Source organism: Engystomops pustulosus, chromosome 10, assembly GCF_040894005.1.
Source record: "Engystomops pustulosus chromosome 10, aEngPut4.maternal, whole genome shotgun sequence".
NCBI classification, from domain to species: Eukaryota; Metazoa; Chordata; class Amphibia; order Anura; family Leptodactylidae; genus Engystomops; species Engystomops pustulosus.
The window spans coordinates 19,832,843-19,838,361 of record NC_092420.1 but is presented as its reverse complement, the minus strand read 5'-3'; the positions used below and the strand labels follow the sequence as shown (position 1 = coordinate 19,838,361).

General features: G+C 46.3%; 1 long non-coding RNA gene across 1 annotated transcript; it reads right to left on the bottom strand.

The window, feature by feature from the left end:
* Positions 1–1,709: 1,709 nt before the first annotated feature.
* On the bottom strand, positions 1,710–5,210 carry LOC140104378 (uncharacterized). Its single transcript, XR_011850305.1, has 3 exons — positions 5,084–5,210; positions 3,776–3,920; positions 1,710–3,047 (listed from the first exon to the last, which is right to left on the bottom strand). It is a non-coding gene; the product is annotated as an uncharacterized lncRNA (long non-coding RNA).
* Between the last annotated feature and the right edge of the window lie 309 nt (positions 5,211–5,519).

Here is a 5,519-nt window from a genome sequence, read left to right as displayed (position 1 = left end):
TGTCCCGGGATCCGCTGCTCTTCTTCCACTGAAGTCTCCCCGATGTCTCCGTGCCCCGCTGTCACCGTGCCCCGATGTCTCCGTGCCCCGATGTCTCCGTGCCCCTATGTCTCCGTGCCGCTCCGTGCCCCGATGTCTCCGTGCCCCGATGTCTCCGTGCCCCGATGTCTCCGTGCCCCTATGTCTCCGTGCCCCTATGTCTCCGTGCCGCTCCGTGCCGCTGCCCGATGTCTCCGTGCCACTGCCCAATGTCTCCGTGCCGCTCCCTGGTGTCTCTGTGCTGCTCCCCGGTGTCTCTGTCCTGCTCACCGTGTTCTTCAATGTGTTCTTCACACATATATATTGTTCTTCACATACTATTTTGTTTGCACCGTTCCGCGCGTATCTTCCGACAAGTAAGCAGATGTGCCGAACATCTGTAATCTATTCTTCACTGTGTTCTTTACTGTGTTTTTCACTTAAATGATCCTGTGTTCACAGTGTTCACTGTTTTTATTCTATTCTTCATTGTTCTTCACTGTGTTTTTTTAATTAAATGCTCGATCTCGAGCAGGGGAAATACTCGTCCGAGCAACGAGCCGTTTCGAGTACCTTAATACTCGAACGAGCATCAAGCTCGGACAAGTATACTCGCTCATCTCTAGTGATGACCCATTCTGGTGGATGTGCAAAGCCAGTCATCAACACATGCTGTACAGTGGTTCATAGCAGCTGGCACAGTGGTTCTGGTTCCAATTTAAAGTAGACAACAATCATATTTCTAGGTACCATAGAAACAAAGGTATCGGCAGTTAAATTGGGGAGCAGAAGCTTTACATGTATCTCCCAACTGTGCATTTAAGTGCTGATATCTCCAGTTCTGTACTACCTAGAATTGCCTAGAAGTTCGGCATTAAACTGGTACCAGAAGTGTGGTTCGAGGTGCTATACTATTAATCACTATTAGTCAGTTCAAGACAGAATCAGGAGGAGAAGCTTTACATACATCTCCCACGTCTGACTGTGTTTTTAAGTTCTGATATCTCCATTTTTAAAGTACTGTACCTAGAATTTCCTAGAAGTTCTGCTTTAAACTGGTACCAGAAGTGTGGTTCCAGGTGCTATACTGTTAATCACTATTAGTCAGTTCAAGACACAATCGGGGAGCAGAAGCTTTACATACATCTCCCACACCTGATTGTGTGTTTAAGTTCTGTTATCTCCAGTTCTGTCCTACCTAGAATTGCCTAGAAGTTCTGCTTAAAACTGGTACCAGAAGCGTGGTTTCGAGGCGCTATACTATTAATCACAAAGTATGGCAACTGAAGTGTCACCCTGCAAGAAGGTTAAAGATAGATCTTGTGCAGGGGAAAGCTTAAGAGTCCAGTGGGCGGTCCTACTCCATGATTGCATAGTTTGTAAATTACACCCATCCCAACCTATAAAACAAGAGGAAAATAACTTATAGATAGAATGGGTCCTCAGTATCAGATTAGTGTTGGTCCAACACTCAGCTACTGCAAAGATCAGTAGTGGCAGTTCTTCCTTAGACGACTGTCAATCAAGGATAGGACCGCCCACTGGACTCCTAAAGAGAGACATGGCAGAGATATAAACAAACAAAAAGATGCAATGAAACTTTCATTAAAAAAGGTTTTTACATCAATTCCCTCAGCTCTGCCTATAACATGAGGCCTGTGGATTGTGGTGCATTTTTAATACGACTGGTTTATGACATATTTGCCTCTGATACATTATTACAGCGACACAGAACTATACAGCTGCAAAGGGTTAAATGAAAAATTCAGCTGCGTTACATTTGTATCAATGGGAACATTTCACCCCGAGCGTCATGTATTTATCTCCTTATGTGTCAAGAGAGACCTTTGCATCAACCTTTAACATGTGAAGTTTCACTATCTGTCTCTCAGCCTGTCATCTCCTTCATGATGGCCCTCAGACACCCGGGTCTCTCCTGCTGATGGGGTGTGAAATAGCTCCAACACGATTCCTATCAGGAGCCAATATTATATCCAAGGTGCAGCCCTGCATCTCATCATCTATCCCAGAAATAAATCCCCTGCTGATGGCATCTGGGAGCTGGTGGCATCTTGTAAGCTGCTATTTCTGGTGGAATCTGGTAGCTGACGGTGTTAATGGCATATCTCAGTGGCATCTGGTAGCTGGCAGTGCTGGTGGCATCTGGCAACTGGCAGTGTTGGTGGCATATGGTAGCGGGCTGGTGGCTCCTTGTAGCTGGCAGTGCTGGTGGCTCCTTGTAGCTGGCAGTGCTGGTGGCTCCTTGTAGCTGGCAGTTCTGGTGGCATATTGTAGTTGGCAGTGCTGGTTGCATATGGTAGCTGGCAGTTCTGGTGGCATCTGGCAACTGGCAGTGTTGGTGGCATATGGTAGCGGGCTGGTGGCTCCTTGTAGCTGGCAGCGTTGGTGGCATATTGTAGCTGGCAGTGCTGTAGCATATGGTACCTGGCAGTGTTGGTGGCACCTGGAAGCTGGTGGTGTTGGTGGCATCTTGTAAACTGGTATTTCTGGTGGCATCTGGTAGCTGGCAGTGTTGGTGGTATCTGTAAGCTGGTGGTGCTGGTAGCTGACAGTGATCGTGGCATCTTGTAGCTGGCATTGTTGATGGCTATGTATAGCTGACATTGCTGGTAACATCTTGTAAACTGGCATTGCTGGTGGCATCAGTGTTGACAGTGTTGAACGCTTGAAGCTGGCATTGCTGGTGACATGTGGTAGCTGGCAGTATTGGTGGCATATCATAGCTGGCAGTGCTGGTGGTTCCTTGTAGCTGGCAGTGCTTGTGGCATCTGGTAGTTGGCAGTGTTGGTGGCATATGGTAGCTGGCAGTGCTGGTGGTTCCTTGTGGGTGGCAGTGCTGGTGGCATCTGGTACCGGCCAGTGTTGGTGGCATATAGTAGCTGGCAGTGCTGGTTGCATCTGGTACCAGGCAGTGTTGGTGGCATATGGTAGTAGCTGGCGTCGCTGGTAACATATTGTAGCTGGCATTGCAAGTGGTACCAAATGAAAGAATCAGACTATGCAAGAACCTGTGTGCCCAGAGACAGAGCAGAACCCATGAGTGGAAACCAGTACCAGAAGTGATACCAATACAGTGAAAGGTGGGCATAGCTCCCAACTTTTGGGATACCTAAATATGGCCAGAGGATGGCAGAGAATTGTGGAGGATTTTCCTTTTCAGATATTGACCCGCTACTAACCCCACCCCCTAGTGTGCCCATAAAATATATTGCCCCATTATCCTTATATTCCCCCATTTTTTAGCTCCTCCTTTCTGTAGCTTCCTGATTTATGTCTCATTTATTACGTCCCCATTTATGTAGCCCCCATGTTTATGCCGTTCTTTTTTTGTGTCCTTCCCCCTTAATCAGACCCTCCTGTTACCCAATTCCCCTCACTATAACTCTCATCTCTATACATATAATAGCTCTCTCTATATACAAGTTATTATGCAGTTATTAGAATTTCCCATAAACCCCTGCAGCGTAGTTCCTGTAGTCCTCCTCAAATATGTGCATAAACCCCGCGGTATATTTGTGTAGCGATGCACCTGAGAAGCCGGCGCGGAGTTATGAATAATGGAGCTTTGTGTTTGGCTAACATCCCATGACCGAAATATGTACTTCATAAACACATCCCCTCCGGGCTGAAATAATTGCAGCTCTAATATCCTGCGATCCTGTGCTGGATGGTAGAAGGATGTGGACATTTATTATCTTGTCATTCTCTATGTCCTTTATAGAATATTTAGACTCACATTGATCTGGTTTTGATGCTTAGATTTGGTTCCTGGCAGATAATTCTTCGGTGCCCTCTTGGCGCCTCTACAGAACCAATGTTGGGTCAGCATCCAGTAGAACCTCACTTAATCCCGATTTCACTGCTAGATTAGGGATGACAATCTGGGGAAAAATTTTGGACATCAAGATTTGTAAAAAAAAAGTAGGATCCATACAACTCCCATTTTGCTCTGCACTAGTCATCAGATATTTCCAAAAATTTATGTAGCTAATGGAGTCTTCCAGTGGTAAGTATTGCCTCCATGCATCTATGTAACCATACCCATACACCAGTTCTTAGCAGCTGCAAAGCTGGGAAAAAAAATACATTTATATTTCAGGATTGTAGCTGGACTTGAAAAACTGGGGGAGTGTCCTCACACTGCTGAATGCTATACAGCAAATCCCCTTTTCAATGAGCGGCTGCTGTGTACCCTTACCCTTATATGTGATGTCAGCAGCAACAGGGCTGTGAAAATGATACATTTATATTTCAGGATTGTAGCTGGTTGAAGAACCAGGGGAGTGTCCTCACACTGCTGTGTAGCTGGAATTCTCCACAGCACCTCCCCTCTGCACTGAGCAGATTCTGTAACATTTAACCCGGTTTTTAATGAGAGAAGAAAGGAGGGGCTTAAAAAAATTTCAATGGAGAGAGCTAAGGGCACAGCAGTGTGAGGATGCAACCTCAGAGCTGCAATCCTGAAATATAGATCCATTTGTTATCACTTTGCTTGGGGAGGAGGGCACCATTTTGATTACGAGCATAGCAATATTTAGTGAGCGGGACATTTTTTTAACCATAATTATGCAAATTTGCCCAAGGTCAAGTGTTTCGATGGTTGCTTGCTTTAGACATAGGGAGGCATTTATCACACGCCGGCCTTCCTGCACCGGTGTCCCCTCCCCTCCAGCGGCAAGAAGCTCCACCATAGTATTGCATCGTTACTTAGAGACCTTCAGCTTGAACGGTCGGTAAATGTAGCGAGTGCGCAGGCGTAGGGGCTAACACACCACACCACCGGGGGAAGGGTGGCTACCTGAGCCTTGTACCCATATGTATCACCTATTAATGACCTATCCTATGGGATGTACTGCACCCTCTGGTTAGCAGTGCACCACCGCTACGAGCTGATCCATAGGAGGCTTAGGTGCCCCACTCCCACCAGTCACTAATTTTTAGCCAAAAAACTCTTATAACAGATGCTCTTTAGCTTTCCGGTAAGTGCTCCTCAGCACCTCCTCAGATAAGACTATTGTCATAAAATTGCATGTAAGATACAAACCTCTGACGGCCGCAGTATATTACTCTCCGAAAACCCTCCTTTTAAAGGCGTAATATATTCATCTACTCATAGACCCGTGAACCGAGTACAATTTGTCAATCTGTCTCCGAGAATCCTGGAGCCGGAGTAATGTCATTACTTAGTCTGGGTGTAATACTCCTCCTTAGCAAATGCTGCAACCCGATCCTCTACGCAGGTGGGAGCCGGAGTGAATTATGGGTAAGAAAGGCGAGCAGGTCTACTAATTGAAATGTAATCACCTCTGGATCCTTTTAGTCTATCCCATAATTACTCATCAGAAAGCGGACAGACTGTCAATAGCATTGGGCTGGCGAGGGAAGGCGTCGTTCTGCGTCCCCGATGAACGTATATTGTGTACATTGACGCCCCTGATAATGTAAGGTAGCAGCGCTCTCCGATCCATACATGTAGATCA